Raw genomic sequence first — 23,753 nt, forward strand, 5'->3', positions numbered from 1 at the left:
AAAAGTTGCACTGTTCTGAATAAAACAGCCTGAGTAAATAAGAGTAATTGAAACAATTCCACAGTTACATTTAAAATTTGAATTTACTGCAACCTTTACTCCTGAGTCACTAAGGGAAGTTTCATTTTGTTGGCAATAGAGTGTAAGGCTGCAATCCTAACCACACTTTCTTGAGAGTAAGTCCCACTGCATAAAACAGAACTTACTTCTGCGTAGACCTGGTTAGGATTGTGCCCTAAGGCTCCAATCCTATCCACACTTACCTGGGAGTAAGCCCCATTAACTATAATAGGACTTACTTCAGAGTAGACATGCATGGGATTGGGCCGTAACTCTACTATAAGAAGAGTCAGCTGTGGCAAGTCCCTTTGGAAAAGTGCTCACCACACCTGCAACACAGGTAATAAATACTCCATTTGAAGGGGATTATCACTTCTGTCTTTTCTTCTCAGCTGGTAGAACAAAGGAAGAGGAAAGGAGATAATCCCTTTAGAATGCAGCATTTACACTGGTCAGGAAGGCAGTAATTGCTGCTTTCCGAAGGATTAGCTTCATTCAACCTGCATGGCACAGGGTGGAATTAAATAGTATAATGCTGGAAGATTGTTGCAGAGAAAGAACAGCCATGTTTAGGCAGAGGCAATCTACGGCTTGCCCATTTCACTAAGAACCAAATCCTATGGGCTCCAGCACCGGTGTTGGGGGCTGCAACATCCTCAGCACCAAGAGAGATGGGGCTACCGGTGCTGGGCCAGCATCAGTTGGCTGAGTCTCAGCGTCACATAGAGGGCTGGCCAGTGCTTCTGCTGCTCCAGACAGTAGTATTTTCAGGGTGGCAAGATGTGGACAGTGGGTGGATTGGGCGGGGGATGGCGGGGGAAGAAAGTGGCTCAGGAGGGAGATGGAACTGGTGGAGCTCTGTTCCATAAAACTCTATCCTCCGTGTCAGGCTGCAAAGCCCAACACAGAAGCTCTCAAGTCTGTGCTGGCAAAATAGCTGGCACAGACTTTAGAAGCCCCATTGTGGGGCCTGGGCTTCCCCCAAGGAGAACTTTGACTGCCTCAGCAGTGCCTCTGGATGCAGCAGTAGCCATATTGGCACTGCTGCACCTTGTGGAACTGCCGGGGATACGATTAGACTATTATTGACTATATATCAGTTGCTTTTAAGTGTGAGGGGGTATCCATGCATTGTTCCAGTGGCGTCGCTACGGGGTGCAGGGGTGCAGGCCCCATTGGGTGACATGCATGGGAGACGACGACACCACTACTAGCCAAAATTTTGGTATTTTTGAATAATACCCTCACATTAAATATCATTCAATGCGTAATTTCATGCAGAATGCAATGAAACATGTTGAAATATCTTTATTCTATCAAAATTTATAGCCAAAAAACCAGTGGGGTTGGAGCAATGGTGCATCACTATGCCCACTACCTGGGGCACTGCCCCACCCACTGCATGGGAGGAGGTCCATGATAGGGGTGACCCAAACATTAGTGATGCCACTGCACAGTTCCCTTAAAAAGTATAATATTACCTAAGTCAGCACGTGATAACATATCACGTAGCACCTCAATATATTACCCATAGCCAAAATAGCACTGCATTGGCTCTCAAAGCAATCAGTCTAATTGTTAAGTTTTGAACTGAGGCAATCCATGTTTAGGGCTTAGTTACATGCAGCACAATCCTAACTTGTGCTGGAGCAGGGAGGTCAGTGAGCCTGCGCTGTATCCAGTGCAAGTTTGAGGACAGATTTGGTGCAACCCAAGGCAAGGGGAAAACTCTCCCCTTATCCCATGTCATGGCCCCAATGGGTCTACTTGAGGCTACTTGAGGCTACAATGGGTCTACCAGAGGCTGCTCCACTCGACTCAGGAATGGAGTCAGGATCTGGCATAACCGCTGGATCCTGGCCCCGCCTCCTGCTCCTTGCCTGCCCGCCCCTAGGAAAACCCACTGCCCGCCCTCCTCCCACCCTGGAATGTCTCTCTCCCGCCTCCTCCATGCCCTCCCCAGACTCCTGCGTCGGCCGAGATTGGCCCACGCAACTTAACTTCCCTCCAGAGCTCATGGCAGCATGGGAAGGCTGGCGCATCTCTATGTGCCAGCCTGTCTCCCATTTGAGTGCCACAGAAGTGCTTTATGGCACTTTTGTGATACTCCTGGTCTGGTGCAAGGGACTTGTGCCAGCCCAAGTAAGGACTTCAATTGTACCTTTAGTTGTGTTTTGTTTTTCTGGTTTTGGCTATAATATTTGATTGATCATTACGCTATGCCACTGTGTTGTTGTCAAAGGGTAAGAAGAATGTCGGAAGGCCTGAGAGACCAAGTTCAGGTCTATATGTTTTGGGCTGTAGACAATGGCACATCCAAGTAGAAATATCAGACGGGCACCTGGGATTTGAGAATGAATCGAGGGGAAATGTTTGGTGGTAGAGCAGTAGAACTTCTGTAGATCAGGTTATCTTTACCTATGGGTAGTACTGAAAGTCATGGGATTTGTTGAGATCATCAGGGAAGTGGTAAGAAAATTATCATAACAACAACATTATGGTGTTAATAAACATGTTATGTTATTGTACCTGGATTTTTTCTAATGGGCCAATGCAGCTTGAGTTTCTTTTTTAAATACTGCATTAGATAATCTTGATAGGGAGCTTTGTTCTTAACAAGAGAGCTCAGTTAAGGATATATATATTTTTTTCAAAGTCTAATAAAACATTTCCAAGATGACAAATCATTAGGATGCACAGCCGGGAAGCAGTTGAGAGGAAGTGTGTAGGCAGAATTTCAACTGTGGAAATTCACAATACACATGGCCCTTATGACAAACTGAAAATACATTAAAATTCCAAAACAGACTGTTTTCAGAGCTAGATTTAAAAAAATAAAATAAAAATGAAGGGTTTAGAATAATCACTTGAAAACAGCCCAGATGCATTAAGAGAATTGAACAAATTGCTGCCATTTCTTTGTGGCATCCTTTAAATGGTATGCTTTGCTTACAGATCTTCTGGCTTCTTTAATATTCCCGTTTCCTTTTTATTCCATCTCTAACAAGGAGCTTGACTGCAGATGCCATATAGGAAACCACGTAAGGCAGGGGGTTGCGTTCACAGGGCTTCGTGATGCACAGTGTCAGATGTTCAACCAAGACAAGTTCCAGTTTGTCCTCCTGTTGACAGGATCAGGACATTAAATAGACCAGTGGGGTCACTAGAGTTTGATCAGGACATTAAGTAGACCAGTGGCATCACTAGTGAAGGGCTTGGTCAGTTGGAAAATGCTGGCCACGACTGCCAAGTAAGCAAGCAAGGAGGGAGAGCATCTAAGTGCACACAGAAAGGGAATAGATGTGCAATGATCAATAGGTGCAATTTGTATAAGATGTATACGGTTTGTAGAATATGCAAAAGAGGCTACCTGAATTTGAGAAACTGGTATATGGCAACCATTGTTCCCTGCTAAGCTGCGTAGCCGAACTCGAAGTTGAACTCTGCGCAACATGGAGCTCAGCAACCTAGAAGTTCAGGGATGACGGATGATGTCATTCCTTCCAGCTAATATAGGTGGCAACCCTCTCAAAAATGGAGAGAAAATGAGCTGAAAGCTGTGGGAACATGAGAGAAAAATAGGAGTTCAAGGAGGTCATTTTACAGATATTTGCCAGTTAGAGGTGGGAGAAAATGGTGATAAAACAAAAAAACACATAACACTGCTTTCTGCACTTCTCATTTTTGTAAAAAAAAATCTGCAAAATAAACCATTTTTAAAAAAATTATTTAATGGGGGGGTCGTGGCTAATGATTGTGGTTGCATTGCTGACACTATGCGACCTATTTCACCTACCTATTCCATTTCTAAAGAAATTATAATTTATAATTATAATTTAAATTTTGAATAAGAACACATAACATCACTTTCTCCACTTTTAACTTTGGAAAACACCAAAATCCGTGGAAAAATAAAATCATTTTCTCCCACCTCCATTAATAACACTACCGAGGCTGCTGCCCTCAAATCAGGGTGATGACCGCAAAAGAGGACAAGGCACCTCAAAATGTAGGACATTCTAGAAAAATGTAGGACATGACAAAATAAAAGCTAAAATCGCTTGTATATTGATTTCATGTGTGTTAATTTAAACACTATATTATAAATTTAAAACTATATTACATGTAATTTATTACATTGTTGTTGTTGTTCAGTCGTTGAGTCATGTCCGCCTCTTCGTGACCCCATGGACCACAGAATGCCAGGCCCCCCTGTCTACCACTAACTTCCGGAGTGTGCCTATATAATTTATTAATTACAAGAAGGCTATGAGCTGCCTGTAGGGGCCTGCTCATTAGGGAGAGGAGGACATTTAAGTTCTTTTCCAGGACGCAAGGCTAAAAAAGAGAACATGTCCTGGAAAAAGAGTGCATCTGGTCACCCTGCCTCAGATCCATCAACACCAAACCCCTCCGTCCAGAGAAAGTCAGGCATGAGGTGAAATATGAGACTGATGGCTGAAATATTCCCCTTTCAGTTTTGTGGGGCCTAGCTCGCTGACACTTATTTTTACCAACAAAAATTGTGACAGTTGTTTTTTTTCCCCCCTTCCAAAATGAATAAAGGTGTGACATTTTTTCTTTTTTGCCCATGATTGCATGCGACAGGGGAACGTCCTCTGTGCATACGACTAAAGATGAGGAGACGACCATGAGCTGAAAGGGGAGGCAGAAATAATTTCGACCTTGTGAGAGCAAGTAAACAAGATTAAAACGTTGCTTTTCTGAAGAGTTCACAGACTCCACGCTTATGCAAACATTTGAACTTCATCCAGGTTTTCTCAGTGTCGCTTTGCGTGGACCACGGTGCGAGCTACAGGTGAACAACCTCCCTTTGTCACTATATTCCGAACAACAAAGAGTCCTGTGGCTCCTTAAAGACTTGCCAATTTGTTTCAGTGCCAGCTTTCATAGACCACAGTTCACTTTATCAGATGTAGGAAGTGAAATCCGCAATGGGCAGGTGTAGTTCCACATGGGGTATAAGAAAACCGTGAAAACAGCACAGCGAATTTGTGAGACACTTTCCATTCTGTACCAGACATTTTATTTCTAGGAAAGTGACCATCCTTCAAAAACCTCATTAGCATTTTTACATGGTATATATCAGATCAAATGGCCTATTCCTAGAGATGTTCTTAAAAGTTTTTCTTTTCTCACAGATTTCAATTCCCCCCCCCCCCCGGAGAAAAAGTGTAGAAAACATGTCTTTTTATTCCAAGGGCACACTTTTAAAAGTTATAATTATGAATTATAATTGCATTAAAACTTTACTAGGTAGGTGATATAGATAGTATAGTGTCAGCAGGTGCAGCTACAGAGCCCAATCCTATCCACACTTTCCTGGGAGTAAGCCCCATTGACTCTAAGGGGACTTACATCTGAGTAGACATGCATAGGATTGGGCTCACAGTCATTACCCATTCCCCCCAGTCCAGCCTATTATTTATTCATTTTATTTTTTTGCAATTTCCCTTTCTTTCTTTCTTTCTTTCTTTCTTTCTTTCTTTCTTTCTTTCTTTCTTTCTTTCCACAAAAATGAGAAGTGCAAAAAGTGGTGTAATGCGTTTTTATTTTGTTATCACCAGAAAAAAATCATAATCTTTACATATTCCCTGTATAGCACTTTCACCTAACAATCTGATGCAGCATGTAGAGATATTGGTTTCACTGGTGTAAAAATAGCATACATATTTTGAGAGTTTAAAAAAAACAACAACCTATCATTGCTGCTCAAATCATGATGTAAAACACCCTGATGTGTGGTTCTGACTGGGAAAAAGTAATCTTGTTGCTAAGAGCCTCACTTCTAAATAGCACTTAATATCTGTTCAAGAATTACAGCCTCTAAAATCTGTGATAGTGCTTCCTTTCTAACTCAGAACTATGTTAACAATGTCTAAAAGGCAGGCATAGCTACTTCTAGAGATGACTCATCTCCCCTGGCAAAACCTTCATTAAATGAATGTTGTCTCACAGATCCCTGAATATAAATCATTATGGAAAAAAGACATGATGGGTTGCAGCTAAATCTGCTGTCAGCTGGGTTCACCAAATGGCTTCGGACCAACCACTAGCCCTCAGCCTCAATTCCCCATCTTTGAAATGGGTATATTAATAACATACCTCACACTGTTACTGAAAAAGAATGCATTAGGTGTTACATTGTCAATTTTTTAAAATCTCTGCTTTTTTCCTTTTAATTTAAGCATGCAGGACACAAACATTTATACACATGTACTTGGTGCTAGATATCTGCCTGGAGAGCAAAGAACTAGACCAGTAATGTTCCTGTTTACAGGACTGGTGGCAAAAAGCCCTAGAATCAGGGGTCAGAAAGGCTACACTTTGATGAAACCTTGTAATCACTCCCTCTTCTTAACTGATCCTGGAATTCAGCTCTCCAAATTTGAATGGAGACATGCTTACCCCTTAAACTAAAAAGGAATTTTCATGCTTGAAAAATTCAGATGAAGTCTACCAACTCCAAATCTTGCTGGGATAGTATATTTGGTACCTGGTGACCTGAGGCACCTCCGAAGGTTCCTGAGTTGAAGAACAACTTTTGTCAAACAATGGAAAGTTTCCACACCTCCAATGGTCCTTGCTGACCCCATGATCAGCTGCATCCCAGGGCCTAACGACACCCAGGGCACAGTAATGTGGTGATTCCGCAATGCAACCCCCCTCCACCGTCATGTGGCTTTTGCAGTATGCCCCCCTCCCAGAAAGGCACAGTTTTGGAGCCAAATGGACCCTCGAAAGGGTGGGTGGGCCTGCAGGTAATGAGCACATCCCCTAGCGGAAAGGCAGGGAACAACCTGGAGGGTCATAAACAGAGGGTGTGTCACCAATGCTCGTCCCCCAGGTAAATCCACCCCCACTTTCTCCACTTCAGTGGCACCCAGGGCAAATGCCCTGGCTTGCCACACCTTAGATATGCCCTTTCCCATGATTAAGCCCAAACTAGAAGGAATGCTAACATGTCAATGGAACTCTGAACTAGTTACTGCACAGTCAGTAACTGGGTGGACAAAACAAAGCAGAAACCAGCAGGTGTCTTCAATGAGCAGTACAGTATTCCCAGACTGAATCACCCCAGCTAGAATCCCATAGGATTCTATAAGGTGAAAGTCTATAAAAACCCTTTGTACCAGAGCAGTCATTTTCAACCACTGTGCCATGGTACACTGATGTGCCACAAGTGGTCTGCAGGTGTGGGGGAGGGTTATTAGTAGAGCTATTGGGGGATATAAGCCCCCCACCAGCAGCATGGTGTGCCTTATCAATTGTCAAAAATTGATGGTGTGTCTTGACAATTTTAGGAGCTTTGCAGTGTGCCGTGAGACATAAAAGGTTGAAAAATCACTGTGTTAGAGCCTTCTCTTTTCTTCCTATTTTTCTTACTCTCCTGCCTCACTGTCACACATTTGGGAATTGACAGAAAACCAATGAAGGGATTTAAAGGGGGGGTGACATGATCAAAATTATGAGAAAGATGAAAGATCTTTGCAACTGAGTGCTGGATGGAGGCGGTGGGACTAGGAGAAACTAGTGAATGAGCATTCATCAGCGTATAAATTTAAGTAATCAAAGGATGATCAGGCTTTTTATCCATATGTTTCCAAATATAAGTACTATAATATCATTTATTCTAAAGAAAGCCCTCATTGGCATTTGGAGACCAGCTTTAGTATATAGATGATTGCTGTCATATTTGTTGAAGAAGGATGAAGGTATAAATTTTTCCTGTTGAGCTATTCCCATGGGGTCTGAGCTGTCAAGTTCAAGGAAGATGTCAACTCAGTTTTTGGAGCCGTGAAGAAGACAAATTTCATGCTTGGAGTCATTAGGAAAGGGATTAAGAACAAGACTGCTGGTATATTGTCCCTCCTCATGTCCGTGCCCCCCTGTGCCCCAGATTCAGGGGGCTAAGGGAGTATCTCATGGGGATTGCTGAGGCATGGCAAACACCCTTCTCTTCTCAACTCTCTGGCGGAATCAACACTCACTCGGAGATGCTTTAGAGTGGTTTATCCCTGCAAGTGCTTTAATGTTCATTAAGTAGTTCCATGTTCCATCACCGAGCTGAGGTCACAGGGCTTAATGTAAGTTTCTTTGCTTCTCTAGATTGAGAAGAACCTAGTGGTGAGGCCATTGGAATGCTGCGGTCAATTGGAAGTGTGTGGGTGCCCTTTTGTGATTTAGGTACGTCTTAGTGGGCGTCTGGGTTTTGGTGGGGTTGGTGAGGAAGAGGCTGGGCATGCCTAGCTCCCCTCAAGGGGGTGGGGGGTGTGCTGCTGCTTGTCCTCAGAGGTGGAGCACTTGTCTTGGTCCCCTTGGCCCCACTGTGGGCTTGGCAGGTGGTAACCTCACCCCCGTCATCTCTCCTCTCTCCTTGGGGCACTGACATCTAACACAATTTGTTGCCAGCAGGTCCAGGGGTGAGGAGCAATTACTTTGTTCCCAAGGCAGATGCTCGCCTTATCCAACCCCCTCTTGCTGTTGCCTGGCTTCATTTGAAGCTGGTGGTCACAGTGCCCAACCCTGCCTCTTCCAGGCCACCTCCAATGCTTCCAGCCTTCCTGTGTGCATGAGAGAGGGAAGCCTGATTACTAGAACCAAGGGTCATTCAATGAAACCAATTGGCAGAAGATTTCGGATGGACCAAAGGAGGTACTTCTGAACAAAGTGCATAGTTAGCATGTGGACTTCATTGCAGCGAGATGTGATGGTGGCCACTAGCATGGATGACTTTAACAGGAAATTGAACATAGTGGACAGATGTATCAGTGGATAGTCATAATGTTTGCCCACTCTCTCCAGTTCTTGGGGCACTATTTCTCTGAACACCAGTTATAGGGAAATAATAGTGGGAGAGAATTACACTTTTCTCTCATACATGTGGGCTTCCTGGAGATAGCTGGTGGGCCACTGTGGGAAAGAGAATGCTGGACGAGATGGCCCTTTGGCCTGATCCTCTATGGCTTTTCTTATGTCTATGTACAGAAGCCCATATACAAAGCTCTTCTTCGAGTATCCGTGCACACAGGCACAAAACTCCTGCAACTAACTGAGCAATTGATTGATTGATTGATTGATTGATTGATTGATTGATTGATTGATTGATTGATTGATTGAGACCTTTATTGGCATAAAACAATTTCCAGGAGATAGAAACAATGGACAATATAAAATGCACACAATAAAAACATGAACGTAATTAAAAAACATCAAACATTATATTACTGTACTCAGGGCACAAGATAAAGCATGTGGGGGGGCAATTATGGGTTATCCCATTTTAACAAATTATTGGGATTGAGAAACTAAACTCTAGCACAGTGTAACTCCTGTAGCTTTGTTAGCTACGTTAACTATTGTAACTGTTAGCTACATTAACTGAGCAATTTCTCCTTCACTTTTTTTTTTCTGCAGAAAGGGAGACATGTTGCTATTTCTGCTTTTAAATGCTAGTGAGAGAAACTGGCATTTTTTGCCGCAATCTGCCCATCTCCAGTTCCTGCACAGAGAGAAGAGAAGATGAGATACTGTACAATCAATAGCAATCCTCATTAACGAGGGGAAAGGAAAACAAGCCCTGTAGTTCTGCATCGGGGGGAAAAAAGGGTTGTACTGTAAAGCTATTCAGAGTGTATGATGATCATATCTGCTTTTGCAGGCTTTTGACAGCAGTGTTAACGTCTTTTCTCTGCTCTCTACATTTATAGTTGAAGGACTTTCAATTCAATGATAGGGGTTGGTACTTGGGAGAGCACAGTCCCTCCTGAAGGTCACTCGGAGATTGACCCTCACTACAGATTCATTACAATTACCTGAAAGAGCAATAAGAGCTGTCGTTCTTTTTCTTTCTCTCCCCACCCCCATCCTCTGTTCAAACTGTGGCATCATTTTATATTGCTTGTAACAACAGGGGCTCTTCAGTGTTCTTGATATATGTTTTCCCCATCCCCCTTTCCAGACTTTTCAATTTCATTTCAGCTTCTGGATGCTGGCAAGATCAGAAGGTGAATGCTAAGATATGCAAAAGCATAGCGAGAAAACAGCATAAAGCAATGTTCATTTGGGAGTCCGTCATTCCTCAGATTGCACGGCAGGGACAGACGGCGATATTAAATTACATAAGCAGAGGATTTCACACGAAGGATGCGTTGGCTGTCAGTTTTCCTTTACAGGGTGGCTCTTCTATAATATTTACATTTCAAAGGTCAGATCGCTCCCCCAAAAGTTCAACATGGTTAGAGCTCTCTTCTGCACTCAACGCGAAGCATTTTGAAGATCTTTCCAAATACTTTTCCCCCACATAAGATGCAGAGATCATTGGAAAAAGAAGAGGCAATTTGAGGAACACTTTGGAGAATGGCTTCTCTTATTGATACACATTTTGGAACACATCTCTGGTTATAGAAGACGGTGGAGAAGAACAGGCTTATGCTGTTGCATTGTGATTTCAACTTCAAGAAATGTGTGCATTATGTAAAGCTACAAATATGAAGGGGATCTTTTACCTCCAAATATTTGAACCTTCCAGAACAGTGTTTGTCAAACTGTGGGTCCGGGACCCACCAGTGGGTTGTGACATCATTTTTGGTGGTTTGTGAAACTGACAGGGCAGCTGTGCATCAAGGGTTAAACAAGCTGCTACTGGGGGGGGGAGCACTGCTGCCCCGTCACCATTATAGCCTCATCCTTTGCCATTTATAAATCAGTCAGCTACCTCTAGGGCCTTGAAAAGGTTTGAGAACCACTATTCCATGATATTGTTATAAAAGCAGGAAGATGACCACACAGATTCACTGGCATTGCTAGGGGGTGCAGGCTGCACCAGGTGACACGCCAGGTGGTGACGCACCCTGGGGGGGAGGACGCGCTAACATTGCGGGGTTATGAGCTACCATGTCATGCCATAAATCATTGGATGCAGAATGGCCAGCGGAGTGCAGTGCAAAAAACAGAATTAAAATTGTTCCTTTTGTTCAAAAGTTATGGCCAAAAAACTGGAAGGAAAAAATGTATGGAACCCTATGGAAAGTGAAAGTGAGCCGTATTGGACGTTTACTCGCGAGCAGGTGTACTTGCCCTAGTCCGTCGGAAAGGGCAGGCTGAGAGGAATCCAACGACACCAGAATGGTCCCAATCCAGTGAATGCAGCCCCCAAAAAACACCCGAGAATCTCCCTCCTCCCAGCTGCGAGTCTGAGCCCGAAGCGAAGACATGTGGCCGCGTTTACTCGCGAGTAGGCAGACTTGCCTTAGTTGAGGCAGGCTGAGAGGCTCCAAGGACATCAAAATGGTCCTCATCCAATGAGTGCAGCCCACAACAATACTGGAGAAGGAGGTTCCTCCCCCCCCAGCTGCCAAATAAAAACATAAGAACAGCCCCACTGGATTAGGCCATAGGCCCATCTAGTCCAGCTTCCTGTATCTCATAGTGGCCCACCAAATGCCCCAGGGAGCACACCAGATAACAAGAAACCTCATCCTGGTGCCCTCCCTTGCATCTGGCATTCTGACATAGCCCATTTCTAAAATCAGGAGGTTACACATACACATCATGGTTTGTAACCCATAATGCATTTTTCCTCCAGAAACTTGTCCAGTCCCCTTTTAAAGGCATCCAGGCCAGATGCCGTCACCACATCCTGCGGCAAGGAGTTCCACAGACCAACCACACGGTGAGTAAAGAAATATTTTCTTTTGTCTGTCCTAACTCTCCCAACACTCAATTTGAGTGGATGTCCCCTGGTTCTGGTGTTATGCGAGAGTGTAAAGAGCATCTCTCTATCCACTCTGTCCATCCCCTGCATAATTTTGTATGTCTCAATCATGTCCTCAGGCACCTATTTTCTAGGCTGAAGAGGCCCAAACACTGTAGCCTTTCCTCATAAGGAAGGTGCCCCAGCCCAGTAATCATCTTAGTTGCTCTTTTGCACCTTTTCCATTTCCACTATGTCCTTTTTGAGACGTGGTGACCAGAACTGGACACAATACTCCAGGTGTGGCCTTACCATCGATTTGTACAACAGCATTATAATATTAGCTGTTCTGTTCTCAATACCTTTTCTAATGATCCCAAGCATAGAATTGGCCTTCTTTACTGCCGCCGCACATTGGGTTGACACTTTCATCGACCTGTCCACCACCACCCCAAGATCTCTCTCCTGATCTGTCACACACAGCTCAGAACCCATTAGCTTATATGTGAAATTTTGATTTTTTGCCCCAATGTGCATGACTTTACACTTACTTACATTGAAACACATATGCCATTTTGCTGCCCATTCTGCCAGTTTGGAGAGAACCTTCTGGAGCTCCTCACAATCATGTCTGGTCTTCACCACTCGGAAAAATTTGATGTCATCTGTAAACTTTGCCACCTCACTGCTCAACACTGTCTCCAGGTCATTTATGAAAAGGTTGAAAAGCACCGGTCCCAGGACAGATCCTTGGGGCACACCGTTTTTCACCTTTCTCCATTGTGAAAATTGCCCATTGACACCTGCTCTCTGTTTCCTGGTCTTCAACCAGTTCTCAATCCAGGAGAGGATCTGCTCTCTAATTCCGACTGTGGAGTTTTTTCAGTAGCCTTTGGTGAGGGACCGTGTCAAATGCCTTCAGAAAGTCCAGATATATAATGTCCATGGATTCTCCCGCATCCACATGCCTGTTGACCTTTTCAAAGAATTCTAAAAGGTTTGTGAGGCAAGACTTACCCTTACAAAAGCCATGCTGATTCTCCCTCAGCAAGGCCTGTTCGTCTATGTGTTTTGAGATTCTATCTTTGATGAGGCATTCCACCATCTTACCCGGTATAGATGACTGGCCTATAGTTTCCCGGGTCCCCCCCTTTCCCTTTTTAAAGATTGGTATGACGTTTGCTATCTTCCAATCCTCTGGCACCGTGGCCGTTTTGAGGGACAAGTTGCATATTTTAGTAAGAGATCAGCAACTTCATTCTTTAATTCCTTAATAACTCTTGGGTGGATGCCGTCAGAGTCTTATGGAAAGCAAAGCAGCCTCACAGTCGCGTTTAGTTGTGAGCAGGCAGACATGCCTTGGCTGGTGGTCAGGCCAGGCAAAGGGGAATGATGGAGCTGGAGTGCAACAGAAGGCAGCCTCCCCCCCTAAAAAGAACAAAAAAGAGGCTTGAATGGTAAGGGGAAAGTTTTCTATTTTGCACTTGTGAAGCCAGCTGGGTCTTTATTCTGATGTGCCTGAAATAGAAGAACTTTAAACTGGGCACTGGGGAGGCCTGGAAATCTCACTGATTCTTTTTGGGGTTTGTTATTGCAGGCAGACTACAGAGTAAGCCCCATTGACCACTATGGGACTTACTTCAGAGTAGACATGCATAGGATTGGGCTCACAGGCTGCAATTCTACCCACACTTTCCTGAGAGTAAGCCCCATTGACCACTATGGGATCCACTACTTCAGAGTAGATTCACTTGGTGGAACAGGACTGGCTCCCCCTTATTTAATTATTTTATTTTAATTTAATTATTTATAATTATTTATTTTAATTGCTTGATGATGTCACTTCTGACCATGACCATGACATCACTTCCAATGGGTCCTGGACAGATTGTCATTCTAAAAAGTGGGTCCCGGTACTAAATGTTTGAGAACTGCTGCAATAAGGTGTTAGTAAGTTGACACGCGGTGTGTGCGTGTGAGACTCTACAAGTTTTCAAAATCACTAAAATCAGAATTTGGAGGAATAAGACCATCATGTTATATATCAATCAATGCGTAATTTCATGCAGAATGCAATGTAACAATCCACATTGAAATATCTGTGTTCTAACAAAAGGTACAGCCAAAAATCACCACGCCCACCTGGGGCATTGCCCTGCTCACTACATGGGGTGACACGCAGGCCTCCCTCCCACACCTGTGGGACTCAAATCCTAGTGTGCAATACAGATTGCATAGCCCTCGATCATTCCACCATGCTTATCTTTCATACAAATAAAGGGGTGGGGGAGAAGGAATAACATTAGCACTTGATCATCTCAACAATGCTACACTCTATCAGTGTTTCTCAAACTGTGGATCAGGACCCACTAGTTCAGGTGTGTCCCCATTCATTTCAATATTTTGATATGTTAGGCTTGATGCTACCATGGTATGTGACTGCATTGGGAAAATGTTTACAGATATGTACTTTTAACAGGCTAGTCTGTATATGTTTTTAACAACGATTGTCAATGGGACTTACTCTGGGTAAGTGTGGGTAGGACTGCAGCCTAGGATTGTGAAAAATTTTCCTGTTTGATGATGCCATTTCTGGTCATGACGTCACTTCCGATGTGTCCTGACAGATTCTCATTTTAAAAAGTGGGTCCCGGTGCTAAAAGTTTGAGAACCACTGCCCTAAACTTTTTCCTTCAGTAATGCCAGATTAGGAAACTGCCAAAGATAGGCGATAATAGTTGATTCTATATGAGTAAGCCCTGTTTAGATAACTAGTGGCCCAATCCTATGGGTCTGTAATGGCGGCATACAGCATCTCTTGATATGCTGTCGCAAAAGGCCTGTGACACTGAAGATCATGTCTCTACAGGGCTAGTCACAGCCACCACTGCAAAATGACTATGGAACCCAATCCGCACTGCGGACTCCAGGTTGTGCAATTTCAGTAAGCTGGCAGCTGAGGTGTGTTTTTGGGTGGGGAGGGGGAGGGCAGTTCTGGGGAGGGAGGGGGTGGATCCTGCTGGCAACAGTCTGTCTCACCCATTTTCTCTCCTCGGACTTATGCCAACTCTATCGACCCACATAGACCCATGTGCAGACTTCAAGGATTGGAAGCCCTCCCCAATATGGGGCTCTGAATCACTCTATAATGCATTCACCTCTATTTCCTGAAACAGGGTGGCTACAGAGGAGGGACACTGGCAGGTATTAGAACTCAGTGTGTCACCAGGGGATAGGCAGGAACCACTGTGGGGAGCCAAGCAGATGGCTTTTCCCCAGTCTCCCCCAGCAAACTGGCAACAGCACAGTTTTGCAGCACACCCAGAGAACAATTACTTATTTGACATTGTTTTAAAGCAAAGTTTCTCAAACTGTTTCTCAAACAGACCCACTTGGTGGGTCGTGATCCTATTTCTGGTAGGTCCTGCAGAGCCTCCAATGGAAACACAAGTAATGGAAAGATCAGATAACTAATTGCCTCAAGCTCTGAGACTATACAAAAGTCAGAAAGCTGTTAATTACCCTGCAAGCAGCAGAGCTCCTGCCATTTGCAAGCTTCTGCAAATATAGGGAGATAAATGTTGGGCAGTGCAATCCTAACTTGTGCTGGAACAGTCAGGCCAGCAGGTCTGCGCTATACCAACTCAGGTTTTGGGCTGCAGGCAGTGGCGTCGCTAGGGGGGTGCAAGGGGGGTTGGCCGCACCAGGTGACGCGCACAGGGGGGTGACACACTAAAACTGCAGTGGTTAGGAGTAACCCCTTCATGTTATATACCATTGGATGCGGAATTAGGAGCTGAACGCAATGCAAAATACCTGAGTGAAATAGCTCCTTTCCTTCAAAAGTTATGGCCAAAAAACCAGAAAACAAAAATGCATGGATCCCTATGGAAAGTGAAAGTGAGCTGTATCGCACGTTTACTCGTGAGTAGGCGAACTTTTCTCAGTCTGTTGGAAAGGGCAGGCTGAGAAAAATCCAACGACACCAGAATGGTCCTGATCCAATGAATGCAGCTTCCAAAAACACCTGAGAAGAAAGTCCCTCCCTCCAAGCAGATAAATGTATTGAGCCCTAAGGAAAGTGAAACTAAGCCTCATGGTCACGTTTACTCTCAAGTAAGCAAACGTGCCTTGGCTGGTGCGGAAGATCAGGTGAAGGAGAGTGCAAGGCTACCAAAATGGTCCTGATCCTATGCACCTGGAGCTCAACAAGTGCTCCAGAAGGCAGCTTCCCCCCCCCCAAAGGATCAAAACAGAGGCTTCAGCTGATAAGGTGTACCTTTTTGAGACTTGCAAAGCCAGCTGGATCCTGCCAGTGATCTGGTTTAAACAGAAGTTCTTAAATTGAACTGGGCACTGGGTAGGGCTGAAAACCTTACTGGTTTTGGAGGGGGGGTGTTGTCATTGCAGGCAGGCTACAGAGGAAATTCACTTGGTGGAACAGGGCTGGCTTCTGCTTATTTAATTATTTGTTTTACTTTAATTATTTATACTTATTAATTTTAATTTTCCTGATGACGTCACTTCCACCATGACATCACTTCTGGTGGGTTTTGGATTTACTGTCCAAGTGAGTCCCAGTGCTAAAAGTTTGAGAACTGCTGCAATAAGGTGACACCCTGGGTGTGTGTGTGTGTGTGTGTGTGATACCACTAGTGACCAAAATCACTAAAATCACAATTTGGAGGAATAATACCAGCATGTTATATATCAATCAGTGTGTAATTTCATACAGAATGTGTTCTATCTTTGTTCTATCAAAAGGTGCAGCCAAAAAAACAGTGGGGGCGGAGTGATGATACATCATCACGCCCACCACCTGGGGTGTTGCCCCGCCCACTGCATGGGGGGGTGACGCGCTGGCATCCCGCACCAGGTGACGCGAACCCAAGTGACGCCACTGGCTGCAGGTGGCTCAGGCAGAGGCTGAGAATTGCTTCCCCTTACCCCGGGGAGAACCACTGCAGTTCCAATGGGGCTACTCAGATCTGCACCATCTCCGGAGGTGACGCAAATCCGAGCAGTCTAGGACTGGGGCAGGCTGCCAGGGAATGGTTTAGGATTCAGCATAACTGCCAGATCCTGGCCCCACCTCCCGCTTCCCACCCGTCCACCCCCAGGAATGCCCGCTGCCCACGCTTCCCCTCCCCCTCCCTGAAACACCTCCCTCCTGCTTCCTCCCCGCCATCCTCACACCCCCCCGACCCCTGCATTGGCTGAGCTCAGCCAACACAAACCTACCTGTTACCGGGGCCTGCAGTAGCATGGGAAGTCCAGCGCAAGTCTGTGTGCCAGCCTAACATGCTTCAGATTGGCGTGAAAGTGCTTTATAGCACTTTCATGACACTCCCAGGCCGGCACAAGAGTCTGGATTGCGCCCTGAGTGCCTCTTTTTCTGTTGAGTTTTTCCCCCCAAGTCTTTCAATGACAGGTAGTGGGGGCAGGTAAAGGTTGGGTCAAATAACTAAGCCCCTAGATGCTATTCATTAGGGCTGCCTCAGTATGAGAAATTGAATTTTTTTTTCTGCAAATGAAATAAACAAGTAGAAAATTTCTTGTAAGTAAAAATATTCTTTCTTTCTAGATCACATTTTTTAAAGTGTCATAAAGCTAGGTGGGCCCCGATAGAGTGTCATTTTAAAAAGTGAATCCTGGTGCCTCGTAAAATGTTTGAAAACCAGTGTTTTAAAAGAAATCAATGCAGTACTTTTTCAAGAAAAGGTTGCATCTCCGAGATGCAGAGAGACTGTGAAACGCTTTGACTCGGACTGTTCTGAAAAATGAAAATGTAACATTAAACATTACTGAATTGATACTGCTAATTTATCAACCATGTTTTATATATATATATATATATATATATATATATATATATATATATATATTTAAAGATGAGAAATTATTTAGTTGCATTTAGGCTCAAGCCTCCAGGAGATTACAAAACTCTATTTAAACAGGAAGCATTAATGAGAGTAAACAAGTTCTGTTTCTTGGAACCCAGCTCTGCTGTGAAAATGTCTAGTTCAACTTTGCATATGATGGGGAAAAAACATTATGGTTGACTTGCTCTTATTCACATAAACCTGCAATCCTCTCATCTGCCTGTTTGCTATATACTTTTGTTCCTCTTTTCCTCATAGCATCCATTGTAATGAAACATGCAAAAGAATTTAGCGGTTAATGGACAGATGTTCCCAGTTCCTGTCACATTTCATAAGCTTCTCCATTTATCGGCTCAAGTTCAACGACAATTGAAAAGTAGCTTATTATCCGTAGCAGACAAACAGAAAAAGGACGAAAGACTTTGTGGCTTCTGAAATATTCAGAACCAAGAATTTGGGACTGACAACAAGGCCCTTGGCCTGCAGGTCACAAAATGCCTGGCGCGCCAATTAGATTAGATTTATCGCTACATGTTCTTGGACAGTCTTCAGCCTTGACAAGCAGATGGCTGGATCTAGATGAGGGCATGAAAGTTCTAGTCTGATTCTGTTGTGCCACAAAATATGGGTAGAACTTGTGTGCCCTCATCTAGACAGTCAGTGGCACCAGGTGCATACATGGATATCCAGACAGAAAAAATAGTTCCCCTCTTCATTACGCTGAAGCTGGGCCAGCCCAGATCTCCTGATTCTGCCCCTTCTTATCTGATTCTGCAAAATTCTGCTCTATCTTATCTGATGATTTGCCAGCCTCTGCTCATCCCTCTCTCCAGTGTTCCAGCTCAGCACACTCTTTCCCTCCACATGTTCTCTTCTCTGTCCTCCTCTTCCTTTTCCAATATAGGAAGTGGGAGGAGAAAGAGGAACTTTGGAGGTAAGTATATGGACAGAGAAGAATGCCCCATACCAGCCTGCTATCTAATGCAACAGCTTTATCTGGCCTAATGAATGGACCAGCCCTGCAGGAGTTGGCTCTCTCTCTCTCTCTCTCTCTCTCTCTCTCTTTTACACACACACACCCCATCACTTGTCTCCATCAACGAAAATGTGTAGAGGCCCTTGCATGTGCAAATACTCCACAAGCACTCTGGAAAACACTTGTACTTCTGAAAGGGGTGAAAGCTGAAGGCAGTATAAATTGCAATCTGTTCAGTTTCTACAGCTGGTGCTGCACATTTATGAAAGACTACAACTGCAGATGAGCAGAAACTGCAGATGAGCAGAAACGCACGCGTATGCATGGAACCTGACATTCTCATACATTGCTAAGGCAACTAGGAGATGTTTCCTGCAGTATCATTCTGTGCTGTGCTATAGAGGAGGCTTCATTGTACTTTACAGGGCAATGGGCGCCTGTCTATCTTGTCACACTGTGCTGCAAGGGCAATATCATATCACATTTTGCATCCCTCCATTGCCAAAATCTCACCCCCTGCTTTGTGAAGGTGTATTCTAAGAATGGGCAATTCAATAGACCAAATGTGTAAACTTGCCCAACTATTAACATTGTTATATTAGGACAGGTTTTTAGTCCTCCTGAAACAACATGAAGACAGTTAACATCCCTCTCCAGTGCAGGCACATTTTTTCTCTTACCTGTGTTGAACCCCAGCCTACCCAATGGGGTTGCTCACATCTGTGGCACAAAATTGCTAGCGCAAGTCCAAGAAGCCATATTTAGGTCTTCGTGGACTTGGAAGAGAATAGATATGGTGGAGGCTTCCTCTGCCATCCTTGCTCCCTTCTGGACCTGAACGACCCCCTCCCTGAAAACCCCCTCCCTGCCTCAGTTCCACTCTGCCCCTGCCCCTGCATCACTCAGCGCTGTACTCACCAGTGCTGGCAGCCCCAACTCCACTCCATGCCAACACTCTGTGCGCTTAGGATTGGGCTGTGCATCTCCAAAGGACACAAAGAGGTCTCTTCTGTAGAATATCATCACTGTGTATTATGACAAACCCTTGGAAAGGAAGAGAGGTGAAGCCACAGGGCACAATCCTATTCAACTTTCCAGCACTGGTGCAGCCACAATGCAACCCCGAGACAAGAGAACAAATGTTCCCATACCTTGAAGAGGTCTCTGTGACTGCCTTCCCACCACAGGATGTAGCACACGCCCCACTGGCACAGCTGCACCGGCGCTGGAAAACTGGATAGGATTTGGTCCACAGTCTACAAATTGCAAAGTCCCACCTGCTTATCAAGTGAGGCAGCCATTTTCAACCTTTTTAAATCTACAGCATACTGGCAAGGCACTAAAATTGTCAAGACACACCATTAGTTTTTGGACAATTGACAAAGCACACCATGCTGCCAGAGGGGGGCTCACTATCCCAAATAGTCCTACTAATAGATAATCCTCCCCCAAACCCCCATGGCACACCTGCGGACCATTCATGGCACACTAATGTGCATGGTGCATAGTGGTTGAAAATAGCTGAAGTGAGGGGTTGATGGGTACCTAAGATAAAGGTGTGCATCACTTAACAACAGGGTTACGTTCTCATAACCCTGTTGTTATGCGATTAGGTCATTAAGTGAACTTTCAGCCCAATCTAGTGCCTTTGTTGTGTAAACAGATTCTCACTGGCTGCACAGGTTACTGGAGACTGATTGCCTCTTCTTTGCATTAAGAGCCTCTTTACTGTGTAAACAAACACTCTGCTGCAGCTATGGGATATCTGACTGCCTCATTAAGAGCCTCTTTATTGTGCTTTGATCACCGTCATATAGGCAGTCCGTCATTAGGTGGAAGGTTGTTAACTGACACACACCTATACTTGATGGAAGCAAAAATGAGAAAAACACACTAGACACAAACCTGACTCAGCTGATACAATGCAGTGCTTCATGAAGTATAATCCTGATCGCCTAATTAAAAGGGGGAGTGGAAGGGGGCTGGGTCTGGCAGCTACGGCAGGCCTTTTAAAGGGCGTGGGACCCAGCCCCTCTTCCTCCTTTACACATGGGCACCATGGGAATAGCAACAGTTGGTGCTTTCCAGCATACTTCAAGGTAAGGTGGGGGGGCTACCCACCGGTTAGCTTGTTTCTTTGCTTCAGTCTTTTGTCAGCATGCGTAGGTCTCAGTGTAGAGCCAACCGCAAGGTGCCCGCTGCTGCAGTGCCTATTGGGAGTGCCGGGGCTTCCATGGCGGGGCAGGTGGTCCCCACGCCAGGTCTGGACTGCCTAGCTGCACAGGTCATGGCATTGCAAGGGGAGATGGTGCCTTCATCAGGTACTCCCCGAGTGGGGGGCAATGCCCCGCCCGAGAAGCGAGCGTGCTCCTCCCTGTCCGATATCCTGCAAGGGATTTTGGACAGGCTTACAGCATTGGAGAGCTGCAGGCCAGCGACAGCGACGACGCCAGTGGTGGATGCGAGGCCTGCCAAAGGCAGAGCTTTGACCCCGGCGAGAGAATCTCCAGAGGCCTCTTCGGACAATGTTGCAGTTGCGGCTCCATTGGCGTATGTGGAAGTTCCCAACCCCGACATGGGGGCCCGGGCCAACACGGGTGAGTATGGAGAGAGAGGCTTGACTGGAGTTGCAGAAGTCTGGGGGGGTCGCGCTGTTCCGCACAACCAGCGAGGGCACCCAGGGGTGGTAATGGATGGCCCAGAGGGGCAAGTTGGATGGCTTCAACCTTCACCTGTCCTGGCAGCGGCGGTCGAGTATGCCTCCTCGGGGCACTGTTCCACAACTAGTTGTACGTTCCTGCACGTTGTGCTTTGTTGTACGTTGGCCTGTGCAGTGCGAACCACCCACTCACCTCCTGCCCAAGGGGTTACCAGGACCGGAGATCTAGGCATCGAAGCTCAGGGCAGAAAAAAGGAGGAGGCGCAGGTGACGCTTCCATTTCCAAAGGGGCCAAGCCCGATTAGACTGCTGATGTTGGCTGAGCTGCTGGGTGAGTACCCTGATCACACCACGACTGTATTCCTGTGGGAAGGTTTTTCTCAGGGTTTTCGTATCCACTTGCCACACCCCAAGGGCGTGATTTTAGCTCAGAACTTGAGGTCAGTCACGGGCATGGAGGACATAGTGCAGAAGAAGATTGCTAAGGAGGTGGGTTTAGGGCGCGTTTTGGGCCCTTTTCCTACTCCGCCCCTGCCTGACCTTAAGGTTTCCCCACTCGGGTGGTGCCCAAGAAGGCCCCAGGGGAATACCACCTCATTCACCATTTGTCCTACCCCATGGGGACAACGGTGAACGATGGCATTCCTGAGCAGTACTGCACGGTCCACTACACATCTATTGACCAAGCAGTGCGCATATTGAGACGCTGCGGCCCAGGCGCCCTTATGGCTAAATGCGATATCGAGTCTGCTTTCCGCCTGCTTCCGGTGCATCCTGGGAATTTTTGCTTGCTGGGCTTTGCTTTTCAAGGGCAATTTTATTTGGACCGGTCACTGCCAATGGGGTGTTCTCTGAGTTGTGCCACTTTCGAACGCTTTAGTACACTGCTGGAGTGGGCGCTGCGGAAGCAGTGTGGGACGCGCACTATGGCGCATTATCTCGATGACTTTATTTTTATGGGCCCAGCTGGCACAGGCCAGTGCCAGATGCTACTCAGCACTTTCAAGTCCCTTGCACATGATTTGGGGGTCCCGCTGGCTAAGGACAAGACTGAGGGCCCCTTTTCCCGCATGACCTTCCTGGGCATCGAGCTTGACTCGGTGGCAGCGCCAAGCAGGCTCCCGAAGGACAAGCCGACGGCACTAGCATCCCGCTTGCAAGCAGTTATGCAGGCGAAGAAAGTTACGCTGCGAGAATTACAGGCGCTGGTAGGGCATCTGAACTTCGCTTGCAGGTTGGTCGCACCGGGGAGGGCTTTCCTGCGTAGATTGTGCGAGGCTACAGCTGGGTTGCGCTCGCCACATCACAGGGTGTGGGTCACAGCGGCCATGCGGGCAGATATGGTGGTCTGGCTTTGTTTCCTGGAGGAATTCAACGGGGTTTCATTTTGGCGTTCTGAGCAGCTGCTCACGGCGGACCTTCTGGTACACTCAGATGCAGCGGGAGGTTTTGGTTTTGGCATCTTCTTCCGGGGCTGCTGGTGTGCTGCACCGTGGCCGCAGAGCTGGGTGCAGGTGGGTGTCACGACCGACCTTACTTTCCTGGAGCTTTTCCTGATAGTGGTGGCTGTGCACATCTGGGCCGGGGAATTCCAGAACGCCACGGTGCGTTTCTGGTGTGACAATCAGGCAGTGGTAGCAGTAGTGAACTCCATGTCTTCCAAATCCCCCAGGGTCATGAGGCTTGTGCGGAAGTTCGTTTTGCAATGCCTGCGTATCAACGCGTTGTTTGTAGCCCAGCAAGTCCCCGGGGTAGAGAATTGCATCGCAGATGCTTTGTCTCGATTTCAGGAGGACCGTTTTCGGGAACTTGCCCCTTGGGCGGCGCCGGCCCCGGACCGCATGCCTCCCTGGCTCTGGGACTTTGACTTGCAGAAGTAAATGAGGTCATATGCGCCTCTCTGGCACCCAGCATACAGAGCATACTCCCGTAAGGTAATGGAGTTCACGGAGTTTAGATTGGCGGCCTGCCTGCCCAGCCTCTGGCCTGCACCGGTCGAGCACCTGCTGCTCTTCCTTCTCCACCTACAGCGGTCTGGGAGGGCAGTTAGCTCACTTCCAGGTTACATGTCTGCTATAGCCTTTGTTTCCAAAGCAGGGGGATAATCCGATTTCACTCAGGATTTCAGGGTAAGGAAGATGTTGGAGGGTTTTGCCAAGAAAATGCCCCCCGTCCAGGACAACAGACACCCAAACACACCAAAGTTGCTTAGGGGCATTGCAGGGACCTTCATGGCCCTCTGTTCGTCTCCATTGGAGGTTCATCTTTTCAGGGCCGCCTTGCTTACAGCCTTTTTTTGGCACTTTTCGACCCAGTGAGTTCCTGGCAAGAAACAAGAATGATAAATCTGCCCGGGCACTCCAGAGGGCGGACCTAACCTGGGTGCCCGGAGTAGTGGCAATTAACCTCAGAAGGTCTAAGACGGACCAGAGTGGCATGGGTTTTTCGGTGACCCTTAAG

This window comes from Tiliqua scincoides, chromosome 7 (genome assembly GCF_035046505.1).
Source record: "Tiliqua scincoides isolate rTilSci1 chromosome 7, rTilSci1.hap2, whole genome shotgun sequence".
Lineage (NCBI taxonomy): Eukaryota > Metazoa > Chordata > Lepidosauria > Squamata > Scincidae > Tiliqua > Tiliqua scincoides.